The 17893-nt window shown below is 42.5% G+C and overlaps 1 long non-coding RNA gene and 1 pseudogene across 3 annotated transcripts in view; both read left to right on the top strand.

The window, feature by feature from the left end:
• The first annotated feature begins 1555 nt into the window (after positions 1-1555).
• On the top strand, positions 1556-5484 carry LOC146756802 (uncharacterized). 2 transcript variants are annotated; one of them, XR_014937348.1, is made up of 2 exons: positions 1556-3327; positions 4385-5484. It is a non-coding gene; the product is annotated as an uncharacterized LOC146756802 (long non-coding RNA). The 2 variants fall into 2 exon arrangements; XR_014937349.1 differs by lacking the exon at positions 1556-3327 and adding an exon at positions 3346-3496.
• Positions 5485-7001: 1517 nt separating this feature from the next.
• LOC146756801 (ankyrin repeat domain-containing protein 26-like) overlaps positions 7002-17893 on the top strand; it is a 41693-nt pseudogene continuing 30801 nt past the window's right edge. The window contains exons 1-11 of the transcript XR_014937377.1: positions 7002-7345; positions 8294-8408; positions 8667-8840; positions 8952-9058; positions 9484-9621; positions 10366-10514; positions 13324-13374; positions 15742-15775; positions 15825-15921; positions 17164-17224; positions 17590-17774. The product of XR_014937377.1 is annotated as an ankyrin repeat domain-containing protein 26-like (transcript). The remainder of the gene's footprint in view (positions 7346-8293; positions 8409-8666; positions 8841-8951; positions 9059-9483; positions 9622-10365; positions 10515-13323; positions 13375-15741; positions 15776-15824; positions 15922-17163; positions 17225-17589; positions 17775-17893) is intronic.

Here is a 17893-nt window from a genome sequence, read left to right as displayed (position 1 = left end):
ATGGGGACAAAGGCCCGGGGTGGCAGGAAGGTGAAGGGCAACGCTTTGCTGGAAAGGCCTGGGGGGGGAGTGGGACTGTGCTGGGATCCCTCACAGTTGGGGTGGGAGCAGCACGGGGAGAGAGGGGCAGCTGGTGGGAGCCCTGGGGAGGGTGATGCTGCCTGCAGGATGGAGCAAAGCAGGGGTGAGCACGCTGCAAGGCAAGGGGACAAGTGACAGGTGCTCTGTGGGATCGTACCTGGAGCCCATCCAGTGTGGGATGGGAGGGCATCCCTGGGAGCAGACTGCCCAGGCAGGGAGCCCAAAGCAGCTGTGCTTTTGGAGGCGCTGGGGAGGAACAACGCATCCTTGTGCTTCTCGCAGCTGGCCAGGCTGGGGACAGCCCTACAGCCTTGTCTTTTGTGCCGGGAGAGCTGCAGCTCCCTGGAGGGGCTCACAGTGGTTGGTTTGGGGGCCCAAACATTTGGACTTCTGGGTCAACTCCAGCCCTTGTGTGCAAAGCTCAGCTCCAGGCAGTGCAGTGCCCTTAGCAGAGCATGAAGCTGGCTCCTGTGTGCTGGGAGGAGGAGATCCAGGAGCAAGAGGCAGAAGCCAGGAAGAAGAAGTCCCCCAGCTCTCAGCAAAGGAAGGAGCTCCCTCCCTGGACAGCAGTTATTATCTCCATGCTTGACACCACCAAAGGCACCGAGGGAGAAGCAAAATTAGGTGCACAGAGGCTCAGAGACCACAAGAAAGCAGTGCAAGTCCTGAGCCCTAAAGGAGCACCCAGCACAGTGCGAAAGGACGGAGCCCATCTGCAGCCCAGCCCTGAACCTTCACCCTCTGTGGCCAAAGCCCTCAGCCCCAGCACGGGGCCTGCAGGCACCGTGCTCTGGGGCATGGAACAGATGGCAAAACAGGCAAGTGCAGCCCCAGGGCCTCCTGCTGCCTGCCCACAGGCAGAGGCAGGGCAGCAAGGGAAGGATCTGAAGAAGCAGAGGCCAAGAAGCCACGCTCACTGGACTGCAGCTGAGTTGGGACTTTGTGCTTTAGCATTTGGGGGACCTGCCCCCCCAACCTGACAGCATGGCTCAGAGCTGCCCCCCCACAGCCCCCTGTGATGGGGAGCAGGGCAGAGCTCTGTGCCAGCTTCCTGGGGCTGTCCTCATCATGTTCAGTGCCTGGGACAGGATCTAGATTGAACTGCATTTTGGGGACAACAACTCTTAACAGCATTACGAGATTCAGTTTAACTCAGATTGCCTCGACCTCAGGCAGAGGCTGTTACAACACCAGAAACCCTTGAGCTCCCCAGCCCACCCCCAAAATGAAATCAATGACAACAGCACCCAGCTTGAACCGTGAGGTAGCTACACCAAATCAACACACACCCTCCATCTCCCCAGATCAACACCCCCCCACTCTTCCACATGGGAGATACCGACCCACACAGGTACTGAGACACCAGTACCTATGGTACACCCAGCTACAGCCACACGAACGCAGACATACACATCCCAATGGAAAAGAACAGGCTGAGAGGGCAGCGTTGCCCCCACCTCCCAGTGCTGTGCGTCACAGGGCAACCATGGGGCCTGTGATCCATCCTGCCCAGCCCCACAGCACAGGGCTCAGCTGTGACCCAGGAGCAGCCACCATCCTGTCCATGGCAGGGTGACCCTGCGCATGCTTACATCCAACTAATTGGGACCTGAAAATATAACCATGCATCATTTTAGAGGAAAGTGCACGCTAATAGAACTAAATTTGATAGTTTATTCTGTTTTCCAAGCAGGTGTTCCACTTGGGCTCTATATCATGCACTGGCCATGCGGATGTGGTGTACAACTGGAAGAAATCCTTCAGACCCTGAATGCAGGAGAGAATCTGTGATGGGTGAGAGAGGAAAGGTGCACTTTGAAGCAGGGAAGGCCCTGCTGGCACAGCCTGTCGCAACCACCACCAACACGGTTTGCTGTTTCTCAAGGGTCAGTAAGTAATAATGCCCCTAGTGATACTCTAGTACATTTGTCCTCTAAAATTGGTTCTATTTGACATGCTATTCCATTAAATTGCGCGATCATTAATCAATTATTAGCCCGGATAACTCAGTCAGTAGAGCATGGTTATGAGCATCTTAAAAGCATTTATTGCACAAATTTTAGTGGTCATTAAAAAATCAATGTATCAGAGTATATGAAAATTGAAGACTTTTCCAAATCAGTTACAGATTAACACAATGGGACCCTCACAGATTTATTTTCAGGTTGCAGAAACTTAGGTTGCAGTACAGACATATTTGTTCTTTTTAGTGGGTTTAACAGTAATGTTGTTATGTTGTATTTGACTTGTCTCTTTTTTCACTTTTAGAGTATTGTCAATCAAGGCCTTGATTGAGTTATCATAGTTATGTTATTAATATAAGTAGTGTTGTTATTCTATAGGCAGTATCTTGAAATTGTTGTAATACAAGAAGAATTTTATGGAGCAGCAGCCATGGATCAAGATAAGGAGTTCACAGAGCAGCAGCTACGGAGCAGGATAAAACTACATGAGAACTAATTGAACAAATGAACTGAATTGCTTGTTAAATATGGTTAGTCGGTCGGTAAACTGAGCCTTTTCAGCCTAAAAGAAAACGAGGGAAATGTAGAGAGTGTTTTTTACAGCTAGTTAGCTGAGAAGGGTCGTAAACACGGTGCAGTTAATCAAGCAGCCATAACACCTGCAAGGACAGTGAGAACAACAGGATGCCCTGGGATGGTGAGAAACTAGCCATGGTTCTGGGAACTCAGCAAGGGAGTAGCTTTCAGGATGATAACAAGAAGCTGCAAAGATACTTGGGGATGGTATGTAATTGGGAACCAATGATAAGCTCCACTTTTGCAATATGTATGAGCTAATTATCCGTATTATAAATGTACACGCAGCCAAGGAATAAACGAGATTAGCTGATCATATGTCAATGACAGGTGTGATCGTTTGCTTTTCTCCCGCCGTTCTGCAACAGGTGCTGTTCTTTAGAAAGCTCTGCCTGATTATGCACATCTCTCTGCATAGAGTTGGGCTTCTTTTGACAGAGGGCCCTATTACAGTCTTGAAAAAAAACACAGAACATGATAACTGGAAAACTCACGTTGTAAAGCTAGATAACACCAATTTTTAACAAAGCTTGCAGCTGCACTTCCCCACAGAGAGCATGGCAAAGCTTTGATGACAGGGCTTAACAGACTTAGGAAAACTCACTGCAAGAGACTGAATGTGTCTCACTTTGTCCATTCTTCATAGGTGCCCTGCCCGCAGCAGGAGCAGAGCAAGAGGAAGACTGAATCTCCCCAGTACTCTGAGGTACTTTCTCTGAAGGATGTGCAGGGACCCCTGGTGGCTTGCTTACTTCTTGGCTTGCTTACTTCTAGGCTTGTCACCTCTGGACCCACCTCCCTCTGCTGCTGCCTCTGCCTTATGCTTCTGAACAATGAGACCTTGAAATACTTAAGCTCTAGGCCAGCTGTTCAAGGTACATAATGCTGCTAGCAGGCCTGGGTGCTTTTCACAAGCTGGAGGGGCAAAGCAGTGTGTTAGAAACAGCCTTCTAGTGGATACACAGAAACACTTTGCTCCCCCTGCAGGTTTCTGCACTGAAGCTGACATGAACCTAACAGTGGATGAGCAATGGGTATTTCTGAATTCTCCCCATCCCTGATTCTAGGAGGAGCCCAAGCTCCTGCCTTCGATGCCCAACTGTGAATTGGCCCTTTTGCTAAGCTTGTGCCACATGAAAGACTGCAGCCATATTGGGGATGTTTAATGTAAACAGGCACCAAATTACACGACAACACAAGCCATATACTCACATCAAAGCTCTGGACTCTGAGGTTTCTCCATGTCCGTCCTAAGTTTCCACGTAGTTCCCAGAGAGTGGTGCTCAGGTCTTTGCTGTAACAACCCAGAGTGGAGAGCTGATTCCTTCTCTGGGACATTTCTGTAGCTCAGGATGCTTCAGCGTGCACTCAGCTATGACAGTGACTGGGAAGGAATGGGGCTGCTGCATTCCGTGTCTGCTCCTATGAGCAGCTTAAGGTTACAGTGGGGGCATGAGCTCAGGTTGCTGTAGCACACTGAGCATCGTTTCAGCAGGGTAGATTCAGTGATATGAAAGTTGGTTGCCTTGTTTTACTAACCTGTAATTAGGAGGGCTGCCAATCAAGAAGTTGCTTTTTCCATGCTGGGAGAATTGTGTGCATGTTCCTTTCAAAAAGCTATTTTTTGAATTCTAATAGAAGGGAATGCAATGAAGTAACGTGAGTTTTTGAAAGTAGAAGTTGTCAGTTTCCCTCCATAAAGACTGCTCTTTCAGAAGTTGTGCTCTTGTGAATGTCCACAGCAAGGCCTGTCTCTCTTTCAGGCTCAAGGCTGGAAGTGACAGACTGGAAACCACAGCTCAGCAACAAAGCAAAATGAATGAAGCCCCTCAGGACAACCTTCAAGCCTTTGCTTCAGTAAGCTAGTTAAAAACCTCTGTGGGTTTTGCAAGCTCCTGAGACTAGTTAAGTAATTCTGTGAGGAAAATGCATGATGACATTTTCCTGGAGGGCCTAGGAGAGCTGAATTCCCAAGCTGTGCTGACCATAGGCTACTCTGAAAATCCTGCCATTCGTTATTTCCCCACGTTTGTGGTTTTGAGACTTGCCACGATGCTATGGCAAGCCATAGTTAACACTAGAGAAGGTAAGGGTTTACACTAACATGCTGGTGTAAGTATTTTCAGGTTTAGATCTGCTTTAGTTGTGGTATCGAAGACCTCAGGCTGCACGTTAGACATTCCTCCTGCATTAGAGGTATTTGCCAAGTTTGTAGAACTGCACAGCACTGCATTAAAGTGTCTCACTGTCCTTAACGTGGTTAGAGTTGTTATAAAATAGTATTTTCATCTGAGGCCTATGAGAAGCAAATGATTCATGGATTTGGTCTGGGGAGGTAGGGAGGTGACTGCAGGCCCTGTGCTGTACTGATACTGGCAAGAGTGGCAATAAGGTGTGAACTTCAGGAAGAAACACTGCATATACAAAATAACAAAACTTAATTTTTAGTCTTTATTATTAAAGCATGTAAAAAAGAGACCAAAAAACCCACAAAACTAGTGGGATATGTGATCTTGTTTCTGTGAAACAACCACATGAGGCTGCTTTAATGGCAGTGATTGCCATTCTCAGTGAGAACTCCAGGTTTTGATCACAGTTTTGATGAAATTTTACTCTTCCTGTGCTTCAGCCTTGAAAAACAGTCACTCACAAATGTATTTACTGCCAGAAGCGGTGACACAAGTAAGAAGGAGGATATTTCTCTCTGGTAAAATGAGACTTGTAGAGGTCTGGTAGAGAGACATGATCAAACTTTTAGTTGCAACTCCATATATTCCATTTGAAAATCTGCAAGTCATGTATTTATGTCAACTGAAAATGGAGTAATAAAGAAAGCAAATAAATGATATATTTTTTTTTTCAATCTTGAAACCTATTCTTAATTTTCATTGTTAAAATGGGAAGCATAGCTGCATCTTTTTCATTTAGAGTAAGCCAAAAGGAATTCTTTCAGCATTATCAATAGAAACTAGCTGTTAATCCAGCTGAGGATTAACAGACCATGTGCATGAGATACAGTGTGAGAGCTTCAGACTGGACCAGGAACAAGCAAAACTGTATTTAAGCATACACATTGGCTGCATAGGGAAGCAAGAGTGTAACATCAAAAGCACCACCTCAGCTCCAGCTCTCCAACCTAGACAGAGCTGGAGCTGCTATAGTCTCTACCTGCAACTGCCCAGTTCTCTTCAAAGCCCTGGAGCAAGCAATGCAGAAACATGCTATCTGCCCAGCCAGATTTCCCAGCTTGTAAACACATCAGCTGCAAATCAGGCGTAGTAAATCACCTGTGGATACTGATAGGACAAGGGGAATGGTTTGAAACTAAGGCAGGGGAGGTTTAGGTTAGATATTAGGAGGAAGTTTTTCACACAGAGGGTGGTAACTCACTGAAACAGGTTGCCCAAGGGGGTTGAGGATGCCCCATCGCTGGAGACATTCAAGGCCAGGCTGGATGTGGCTATATCCAGGGGGGTTGAAACTAGATGGTCATTGTGGGCCTTTTCAATCCAGGCCATTCCATTCTATGATTAAAAGATTCTATGACCAGACAACACGCAGCACACAAGCTTTTACTGCCATTGTTACTCTTCAATAAGCAAAATACACACAGTGATTTAATAGGGGAAAAATAAAGACTGCAAAAAGAGAGCTTCAGACTGCCATTTTGTACCTCAGAGCTGCAAGGATTGTGAGCTAAATTATCCAGCCGTATTGTTATGTCAGAGGAAAGGTGAGTCTTTAGCAGACTAACCCAAATGCCATTGCTTACGCAACACTTAAGCCCTTACTTGAAAATCTTACTGTGCTACGTGGATCTAGTACTGGGTAAGAGAAGAGGAATCACCTCATGCAGACAGCAACAGGAATAGCAATTGCTCAATGGTTCTTAGAGAAAGCTCCAGATTATCAAAGAGAACACACTGAGAATATGAGGAACTGTGACAGGAAATACCAATTTCTGAAGAAAAATAAAAATTAAATGGAACTATTTGTTTTTAACAGGAATGAATTAAAAATATTATTCAAAATCACCCATATTAAAGATTTAATAAACAGTATGAACAAAGGTGGAGGGGGGGGAGGGGAAGATGGGAAAACTGAAGACAGAAAGCTGACAACTGGTTTAGTAACAGGTTAAAAACGCGTGCTTTGAGATCCCTATTAAATAATACCCACAAGTAGGGCAAGAAATAACCCTGCAGACGGTTATCCCCGTGACTATTCCAAAGGCAACGGCCCCAGGACACACCGTTGCCAACCGCTTTCTGAGGCAGCCGAGCCTACAGACGCGCACACTCCTGCTCTCCGCGGGTGTGTATCCTCTTGATATCGCTTACTATCGCTTCATATCGCTTAGGATCGCTTAATATCGCACGTATAACGCATACGTGGGGCTCCCGGCTCCGGCTGGGAGCCTGAGGCTGCCCTGCAGCCTGTGGGTTGGGCCGCGGCTTCCTGAGCGTGCGCCGTGTTTCCGCGTCCTGCTCGGGGCTCGGCCCGGCAGAGTTTTAAGACGACATGAAGAAGATACTCAGCTTCGTAAAGAAGAAAAAACGGGATCCGCCGCCCGGCAGCGCCGCCTCGGCGTGCTCCGCCGGTGCGTACGAGATCCGCCGGAAGGAGCTGACCAAGCTGCACCGAGGGGCCGCCGCCGGAGACCTGGCCCTGGTGCAGCAAGGACTGAAGAAGCACGACATCGACGAGCGCGACAAGGCGCAGCGGTAAGGGCGGCGGGCCGGGCCGGGATCCCCGCTGCATGACCTGGGCACAGAGGGCTGCTGTTAACGGGGGCCGCGCGTGGCTGGGACGGCCGGTAGAGGCCGCTCCGATGTGCCCTCCCGGCCTGGATCCCTCGTAGGGCTGCTCGGCATTCCTCCGAGCTGAGAGCTCTGTTGGGGGCTGGTGAGAAAGGGCAGCGATAAGGCTGCTGGCTTCATGAAGGCTTTCTTGCTTGCGAAGCTGATGGTGGTTCCTTTAGGTTGTCATATTCCCCAGTGCTTGGTAACGGCTGCTTTTGGGTGAGGAGGGGCTCCTGCACAAAGTTGTGTTTGTTACAGTTAAATTACTCATTCGAGCTCTTTGCGGTACACTGTGCTAAATAAATAATAAATACAGTGCTCAGATCAATATTGTCAGGCTTCTATTCGGAGGTGAAGGATCTTGTATACTTATTTGGGAATTTCTCAGTGGGGACAGTCACCCTCGAGTTGTTCCATGTCTGTGACAAGGCATGATGAGTTATTTGACGTTCTGCCTGTTATTTCGTCCTCATCTTCTCTGCCTTGGAGGAAGCTGGTCTTATGGAGGGTACTCATCAGCCTGCCTGTGATGGGAGCTGTTAGGACAAGAGGGAACAGCCTCAGCTTGCACCAGGGGAGGTTCACGTTGGATGCTAGGATAAGCCTCTCCAGAGAGTGGTTGTGCACTGGAATGGGCTGCCCAGGTTGGTGGTAAAGTCACCGTCCCTGGAGGTGTTCAAGAAACATGTAGATGTTGTACTAAGCGACATGGTTTGGTGCACGCTGGTAATGGAATAAGCTTGTTTTTATTTGATTTTGTTTATTTTGGGAGGTAATTGGGATAAAGAAATGCAATTTGCCCTGTTCATGTACCACAGAGTGAAAATATTTATTTAGCTGTCTGTTTCAATTTACACGTTTCACTTTTAGGACACCACTGCATCTTGCTTGTGCAAATGGACGTGAGGATGTCGTTACGTTTCTAGTAGAAAACAAGTGTAAGCTAAATCTTTTTGACAGTGATAACAGATCTCCACTGATGAAGGTAAGTAGAACATACTATGTTGCTGCAAGTAGGAATTATTGATTATGTATTAAATGATGTCTTTCCAGATTCTTTAAGTAAGTCTGTGTAGAAGCATGCATGCTGTAATCAGTGTGGCTTTGGCATGTGCTAGCTAATCTTGGCAGATGCTTTTATATTCCAGGAATGGGAAGTTGTAGTAGTAGTGACACAGTGAAATATGACTGCTGGAAATTTTACCTTTTTTTTTGTGTGTGTGTGTGTGTGTGTTGTTTCCAGGCAGTACAATGCCAGAAAGAAAGATGTGCAGTGATCCTGCTAGAGCATGGTGCTGATCCGAACCTGGCAGATGCTGGTGGCAACACTGCCCTTCACTTGGCTGCTGTAACTCCTAACACATTTCTAGCAGGGATGTTAATTGAGCACAGTGCCCGTATCAATGCTCAGAATAAGGTACATTTCGAGATTCAATAGAGAAGTTCAAAAAGTTGCATTGATATTTTTATTGTAGATTTTTTGTTTGTTTCTTTTGATTTTTAACTTGAATTATTTCTGTTCTTTCAGGACGGATGTACTCCTCTTACTCTTGCTATCTCTGAAAATCACAAAGAAATGGTAGAGCTCCTTCTTAAAAAAGGAGCTGATGTTCACACTCGAGATCCGTGTGAAAGGTGAGGAGATGGTCTAAACTCTGCAGGTCACCTTAGTTGTCTTCAGGTTGGACTGATGGGAGGGATGGGAATGAGCATTGAAGTAGAAAGACACAGAGAAAGAGCTCGTTGAGTGACTGGCGAAAGCAGGTCTCAGCTTGGCAGGTGACATGCATTATTGCATGTTTTCTGCATTGAGAACTGCAAGAAAACATTGTTTCTGGTAGCCGCTGTGGCAGGAAAATTGCTATTGTGCCAGCAACATTGCTGTTATGCCAGAGAGAGTTTTTCAAATTGATGCCAAGTTTGTATGCAAGTGTTGTTAATATGGAAGCTTTTTTTTCTGTTCATAAAGTGATTTTCTTTGAGATTGAGCAAATGGGAATTAAAATAATTACAATGTCTGACTAAATTGTATGGTTTGTCTTGTATTTTGGATGCTGTAGAACCCCACTTATGACTGCAGCAGCCGGTGGGGAGCTTAAGTTGGTAGAAATACTTCTTCGCTATGGTGCTGAAATTTTCCATAAAGACGTTAATGGATGGACAGCTGAGGACTATGCTATTCTTCATGGAAATGCTAGGTAAACTTTTAAATTTATTGCTAGGCTTTTAGTTATCAGTGTTGAGTTTGAACCTTTTTGGTAACAGCACCAAGTTTAACGGTGCTATTTTGAAGATGTGTTCATTGACATCTTCTCACATATACTGTTCATGTGTCTGGTGTTAATTTGAAAGTTGAGAAAAGGGCTTCTGCTCAAAATTCTCTGTAAGATTTCAAGTGTTTGTTTCTAAGCTGATGTCTGCCTGCTATACACTATTAAAATGTGTCTGTAGCCCACAGACGCAGAAGTTCAACTTGAAAAACTGAAATGTTTGTAAATTCTTCTCAAAACAGAACCCTTGTTATTACTGTCTTCAGTTCCACTGACCAGGAACCACCTGTTTTGTTTCAGAGGAGATCTAGCTGTTATTTCTTTTGTTAAATTACTAAGCAGTTTAACTCCTCCTACACATAAGTATTTTACCCATGGGTGTTCATTCATAAGAGTGGTTGTATTTGTAAAAACTGGACTGCAAAGGGTACCGAGCAGAAGTAAATAACTTCATAGATCTGGATGTGCATCTATAAAATAGATGTGTCCATTATATTTGAGTATGTTACGGTTTGCAAAAAGTAGAGTATGTTACACTTACTGAATATGAAAATTGTTTTGGCTATGGTTATGTTTAGGATGGATAGTATAAGGCTCTTATTATCCCATTAAGTGTTTATGTAGCTATGGGATTATTTTTCCCAAATGCATTTCCTTTTTTGCTCTCCGTAGTCTTAGTAAAACACTGGCAGAATATGCAGACCATGAGAACGCAGGGGAAGCTTCTGCAGGTGCTAAAGGAGGCATCCCTGTGCCAGTGACTCCTCACCAGGCAAGAGCTGCTGGCTTTACGTTGGGTGCAGCTGCTTCGAGCAGAGGAGGTAGGATACTTAACTGTGGTAGAGCTAATGGGCAGAATCGTGGTGGCCCCTTCCTTAGGTTGGTTTGCATCTTTTAAATTCACCGTGCTCAGTGTGGACTTCAGTGGAAGCATCAGGTGGACTGTAATAAGAAGTGTTATGAATGTGTTTGCTTGCTGCTAGTTTACACTGCATCTCCACAGGCTGTGGGGACAGTTGTGATTTGTGTGCACTACATCCATCTGCTCATACAGTTGTCACTTTCAGCACATCAAGTTGCCCATTTATTTAAATTGTCCCTTTAGCAAGGGGGAGGAGGGAAGAGAAGAAACAAAATAGGTTAAAGTAGCCTTGTTTTATGGGTGTGCAATTTTTCTTAGAGATGCTCATTTAGATTGTTGTTCAGAAAATCCAATTGCAAAAGCTGTAGTTTCATCCCAAATAGTAGTTTTATCTTCTGTAGCAGCGAAGCAGCAGATGAATTGCAAGAAGATGCATCTTTTGTTGATTACCACTGGATTTCTGTCACTTTGTTTTAATTTTAATAGTTTCACCTGCATAAAGCTCCTTTTTTGGGAGACATAATTTCTCACCTTCAATTACAATTGCTTTTGTTTGTGTTGTGGAGACGTAAGAAAAATTGTCTTGGAAAAATAACTTCATAAGCAACAACAGTACATTGTTTGTATATACCGTATCTTTTTGGACATGGTTTGATTTATAATCAAATAATGTTTTTTTCAATTACTTTTATTTAAAAAAGAAAAAAAAAAAAACAACTGAGAAAGACTTTGTGATCCAGAAAAACTGTTACATTTTCTCATTGCCTTGTAAATAAAAGAAATACATTCCTTCAATGAATTTGTAAAATCCAGGCAGCATTTATAAGCTCAAATTGCCCTAAATGAATCTTAGAAAGTTGCTATTTTAGTATGAATGAGATTGCCTTGCAGTTTACGTTTCAAGCCCCAACGTACGAGGTTTTATTTGTTCCTTATTTTTAAGGGTTTTGTGAGAATCATGTGTCAGATGGGCAGCAGACTGTTCAAACACAAGTCATTACTTTTTTATTATAAAGACTGAGAAATATGATCAAAGAATACATGGCATATTTTTTCTTCCTGGACTTATCCCAGATGGAAGTATAGATTTTAGACCCAAGTGATGTTGCCTTTGACTTAGGAGCAGTTACTTTGAACTAGAGAGTGGTTGAAAAAGTTTCTTCGTAGCTTGGTTTTGAAGTTTTGTTTGCTTGTTTTTCAGTGGGGCTCGATACAGTTGGTTTAATCATTGAAATACTTTTTTTTATCCAAATCCACTCAGTTGCTACCTTCCATGCACGTAGATAGTTGCTCTGGTACCCCATTGTAAGGACTAACAGGCCTGGGTTAATTTAAAATATGTGATTTGAGGGTTTCTTCTTCCAAGTAGAGGGTACATTTAGACTAGATATCAGGAAGAAATTCTTTACTGTGAGGGGGATGAGACACTGGAACAGGTTGCCCAGAGAGGTTGTAAATGCTCCCTCCCTGCAAGCATTCAAAGCCAAAGGTGCATGGGGCTTTGAGCAACATGGTCTAGAGGGAGGTGTCCCTGCCTATAGCAGGGAGTTGGATTTAGATGATATTAAAGGTCTGTTCCAACTCAAACCATTCTGTGATTCTCCCTGTGCTCAGTCTCTTAAAGATGACACCAGCATGAGGAGTAGGAGGGAGCAGAGAGAAAGTTCAGTAGCGTAGTAGAAACAATATTGGAATTAATTCTGCAGTCTCTGATTGCATCCACACCCTGAATCATGAGAGTCCTTTTAATATGCCACAGTAACAGTCTTAAAAGTGTCCTTTAGAGAAGCCGGGATGTTGAGAGAGAGACCAGAGAAATACCCACTTTGGAATTCTTTTATTGTCTTTTGCTCTTCTGTTTTATTTTTCTGCTATCTAAAATTTTGACCTTATCCTTTCTGCTACTTTTGTACTTTCTAATTAGAAGAGGAGATTCTGAAGAATGTTGAACAGGTCAGCATTTTTCAACAAGTTTGCTCATGATTATTTGGATGTCAGAACATGAACCCTTTTATTAATCACGTACAGATTGGCTTCCAGAACATATTGAATGACCGATCTCTTAGATTTTAAGTAACAATTTATTTTTGAGGAAAACAGTAGTTGTGCTATTTCTGTTTCTAGTATGTTTGCAGTGACAGTATGTTTGGCCACTGCAGCACATACTAGTGTATTGTTCAGCGTTTCCCTGAGTCATTTGCAATTGGACTTGATAATCTTTTCCAACCTTAGTGTTTCTATGATTAGAGGAATTGTCTCAGCATTGTAAAACTCTTTACAAAAGTAAATTATCACTTCTGTGTGATTTTTATCTCCTGAGGTCAGATAAAACTTTTCCTGTATTCCCTCTTAAGGAAACAGAGAAAAGCCAGAAGGGATGAGAAATCATCTTGAGGTTCTTTTCAACCCAAGCCATCCTATGATTCTTTTAAACTTTCTCTTAAGTGTATGTTTCTGATAGTAGCTGTTTTTCCACAGCACTGCATGTGTATGTGATAAAATCCATGTAAGTAGGACAATCTTCTGCTCCAGAGAAAAGTAACAGATTTATTGTGAAAGAATTTGATGTCAAGGTAGTGTTCCACAGTTTCTCTTTTGACACACAGATGTAGACATGCACACAAATGCATGTCATAGTCACAGCGCATTCTCCCAGTGCTGTAGCTTTGTGTGTGTGCTTTTTGTATTTTCCAAACTTGTGAGATTCCGCATTTATTCTGATGTCATTGTTGTCTGTCCTTTCCATGCCTTTCCCTTAATGGATATAGAAATGCAACGGTCCCCTGAGCAGACTCTGAGAACAGGAGAATCGAGTGAAGGTATTCATTCTGCACAGCAGTATTTTAAATACCACACATGTCTTGTGATACACAAATACTTATTCATCATAGGTGCTTATTATCTTGCAGATCTGTATCTTGATGATTTAAGATCTATGAGTTAGAGTGGATTTGGGGCAGCTTTTGTTTCTTTGCATGTTTTGCATGAGTCCCTTATTACTGAATTCAGCATTTGCTTTTATCACTTGTGATAGTGTTGGTTTTGGGGTTGTTTGTTTTGTAATCTGTTCTCCTCTTGCTCAGAAATGGTGATATAGGCTTCAGTTAAAGTGGAAACGGGTCCCTGGAGACTAGATCTCATTTCTGTGTCAGTGCATCATGGCTGTGGTTTTGGTCTAGCTGAAAGCTATCTCATCAAATTCCTGTCTCGCCTTCTAAAGGATAGCAGGATCATTGGCAGTATTTATATGTTGAAAGCAAAAGTGTAGGTAATTTAGTGAGCTGTTTTCCTTACTTCTAGTGGTACTCATTGAAGATGTAACTGAAGTCGTTCGTCCAGAGTTTAACTGTTCCACACAGCAGCAATTTTCTGTTCTGCGTGGAAAGTTAGCAGATAGAGTCATAGTACTGAGTTAGTTATTTAGCTTTACATACAGCAGGATTCCATTAGCATTTAAGAATATTCTGTGTTTTCTGTAGTGGAAAACATCAAAAATCAGATTGTTAGCATTTGAACCATTTAAGATGCCCTCAGATGGGAAGTTTCAGCCTCTAGCTTTTTTCTCCATGAGATTTCTTTGAACATTTATACTGTACTGCATCTCAGAAAGCTGTGTTCAGATCAGGGAATATTCTCGCATACTGTGTTTAGGAAAGGCAAAATTTGTACACTCATTTGTAGGTTGTTAGTAGTAACCCTTCTTTTTGTTATAATATTTAACAGTTCAGAAACTTCAGGAATTATGATTTCTATGTGGAGATCAGGTATGTCTGTTTTCCCTTCTGTGCTGGGAATCAGAAAGTCCTTCTATTATGTTTTAGTTGTTAAGAGGTGTTAGCGCTTCAAAAATTGTGTTCCTAGACTGCAGTTTTCATTAGAACGGTGACCTGAAGGATTTACTGCAGGGCGCTCTCATCAGGGTTGCTAATGATCTGAAGTAAGAGCGATTGTTGGATATGCTTCAGCACAGAGCTGGCATTCAGAGGGACTTCAATGAGCCAGGGCAATAGACTGGCAGGCATCTTAAGAAATCCATCGGGGGCAAATACCAAGACCCATTTGGGGTGAAAAAGCCCCTTCCTACAAAACATGATGGGACTGCACGGCAGGGGAGCAGCTCTGCTGAGAAAGGACACAGACCTGTCAGAAGGCAAGCTGAGCATGAGGCAGCAGGGTGCTCTGGCAGCTAAGGGCTGCAGCTTGCACTGTGCTAAGAGTAGCAAAGCCAGGAGACTGAGAGAAGCGATTGTCAGCCCCTGTTTAGCACTCACTTGACTGTGCCTTGGCTGTGATTTTGAGTTCCTTCTACGTGAGAGGTCAATCGATCAATAGCAAGCTAATTCTCTAGGGAGCCATCATATTTGTGAAGGAGTATTTGCCCTGTGAGAGAGGGCTGAGAAAGTGGACTTACTCAGCCTGAAGAAGAGGCAGCTTTGAAGGGCCCTAACTGCAGCGTCCAATGCAGATGAGAAGACAAAGCCAGATGCTTCCCTGTGATACTTGACAGGAAGCGAAGATGGCAAGAGGTATAAATGGAAGCAAGATGGTTTCTAGCTGGAGATGAAAAGTGTTGCCATGATAAGGATGGCAAAATAGAGAAGTTGTGAACCTTCTCTTGGAGGTGTTCAAGACTAGACTGAATAAAACCCTGACCAACTTTTCCTGACCTCAAAGCTGAGCTGGCTTTAAGTAGTTGGTTGAGAGACTTCCAGAGATCCCTTTTGACCTGACCTATCCTATAGTCTTAGGTGTGAGTTACTACCTTCACTGAACTGATAAAAACTTGGGGGTGTAGTATAGCATGCCCTGCTAATGCTCCTTTTGTCTCAAGTATATCATTTTTTGATTCACTGTAGAGAAATGCTGGTGATTCTTCTAGCTAGGGATAACCTATAGCTCCTGAGTATGCTTTTTGATTTTCTTTGTATTTATAAATATACTTTACTTATAATCCATAGCAAGGTACGGCAGCAAAAAATGGTAGATATTGTAGATATGTCTGATTTGTTTTTCAGTATAATTTGAAAAAGCATTTGTTTTGTAAATACTTTCCTTCATGCTGTTCTTATTGAATTGGCCACTTCAGCTTCTGTACTCTTATGAGCTGTTTTCATGTTAAATGTCTGTATTGGTTAATTTTTAGCATGCAAAATCTAATCTCAACATGTCGATTTATATTTGAACAGCAATGGATGACTTTTTCGAAGGATACTCAACAAGGTGAGTCTTATAAAAATACCAAATGCTTATTTGAGGAATTATTTGAGAGGACCAGTACTTTTCGTTGTTTTTGACGTTCTGAAAAAGAGGGCAGTAATGGCACCTGGAATAATTCTGAGGAAGAAGAACTGGATTTTACAGCCAAGGTATGGTGCCTTTATGGGAAAATAGTTGTGTAAAATAAGTGATTTGAAGGCAATTTCCTATGAGATAGAAGGAAACTCTTTTTCCAGCCAATTCTTTGTTTTTTTTTTTGGTTTTTTTTTTTCCTCCTTAAGAAGAGTCTCTCATCTGCCAACCTTTCTTCTGCTGTAAGTTTTTCCTAAAAATTGTTGCTTTGGCAGAACATGCAGTAGATTTGTGGTTTGAGGCAAAAGAGTAGATATTAAGATAAACTACCACATTGTATTAGTTGTTCATTGAGTGAGATTTGCCAACCCTAGGAATTGATAAGTTAATAAATAACCTGTTCTGTTCTCTTTCAAACTTCACAATTGTTTCCCCTAATTTACATGATAGGATGATTAATGAAAAAGAACACGATAATGAAAAAGAACATTTATTTATCAAAATCTAGTGAAATTGTTCATCACCTGGTTCTCTTTCCTTCCTCACTAGGTTCCTCAAGTGTTCGATACTTGAGTTGCTCAAATAATTATTTTTTCTTTCTTTTTTCCTTCTGTGGGATGACATTCCGTGCTTGTATATAATCTCACACTGCATGACTATCTTCATTTTTTGAATATTTGGACTTTTCTCTTTATAAGCTCCATGTGCTTATCCTGCTGTTTTTATGAATGTTCCAAAGGATTACCAGTTTTTTCAATGGCGTCTGGAGTATTTAGTCTGTTGCACTGGGATTCTGCAGTGATTAGGAACTTTAGTTTGTTAGTTCAGCACACTCTGTAATGCTGGAGATGTAAGCATGTGTACTTTAAAATTTTTTCTATTTTCTTACATTGATTTTAGGGGAAGTGATTCAAATTTCTAGCATTATTTTGAAATTTACAGATATTTCACTAAGTGGAGTTATATTAACTAATTTATTCTTCAAGCTTCAGGAACTTTAATTGATACTTGAGTTGTGCATACTTACAAGTAAGTAATCGCGAGTGTAGTTGTATTTTACCAATGGATTAAAATACCTTTTTAGAATTGTTACGCATTTACAGATAGTTTTGAATAGTCACTGACTTGTACACAAGAGGAGAGGAATGTTTGTGTAATTAAAGTTGAAGGATCTAGCAAGTATCTGAGTCCTTTCAAAAGGGGACAGCCTGGTTGTATTTACTGTTCAAGATTTGATGTAAGTAAAGGATTTGCTTTAAAACAAAAAAGCAAACAAAAACAGATCAAATAATTCTTTTAAAATGTGTTTTTATTTGCAGAAGCCACAGAAGCCAAACTTGACATCGTTAATGAATGTTCCCCAAAAGTTCAGAAATAATGGTAAGTTATTTGGAAAGTACTTCATAATACAATGACATACAAAAGCAAACTTACTAAGTAATTTCATTTCGGTTTTTGTTGTTGTTGTTTTCACTTGGCTGTAGTAATTGAGGAAAGTAATGTTATAAGAACAGAACAGATGGTCATGTCAGAATAAAATAAGTAAGATAATGGAAATGACCATACTGAGTCCCCTCCTAAGCCTTTGTGTCTGATGTGTCCTTCTCCCATCCTGCCCTTACCTGGCTTCTTTTCCATACAGTCCCAGATGACTACTTTCCTGTGTTTTTAATGGGTAAAATGCCTGCTGCTATTTATATAACCCATTTGATTCATATTCCTCTTTCCCTTTCTCATGCTTTAAGGTGGTGGTGATAGTTCTAGAATTGAAATTCCTAAGTCACAGAAGAAAAGCCTCAAACAAAAAAAACCAACAGGTGCAAATCTGAGCAGAGGAGAATGTGGAGAGTTGTTGAAACAAGATGTCTCAGATTCAAGCAACCTTGAGGAAGATGAATTGGTGGAAGAGGAAGAAGGGCAGTGCAAAGAGGTACATAATAAATTCCATGAAACACTAAAACAAGAAAGTGAAAACCTGGGCCTAAATAGATATGAGGAAAATCTATGGGCAGCATTTCCCTCAAGCACAAAAGTAAGTGTACAGGGATG

The sequence above is a fragment of the Coturnix japonica genome, chromosome 26 (assembly GCF_054131305.1).
Source record: "Coturnix japonica strain WE chromosome 26, WE-NBRP24, whole genome shotgun sequence".
NCBI classification, from domain to species: domain Eukaryota; kingdom Metazoa; phylum Chordata; class Aves; order Galliformes; family Phasianidae; genus Coturnix; species Coturnix japonica.
Note: the sequence above shows the minus strand (reverse complement) of the source record. Positions and strands in the feature narration are given on the sequence as shown.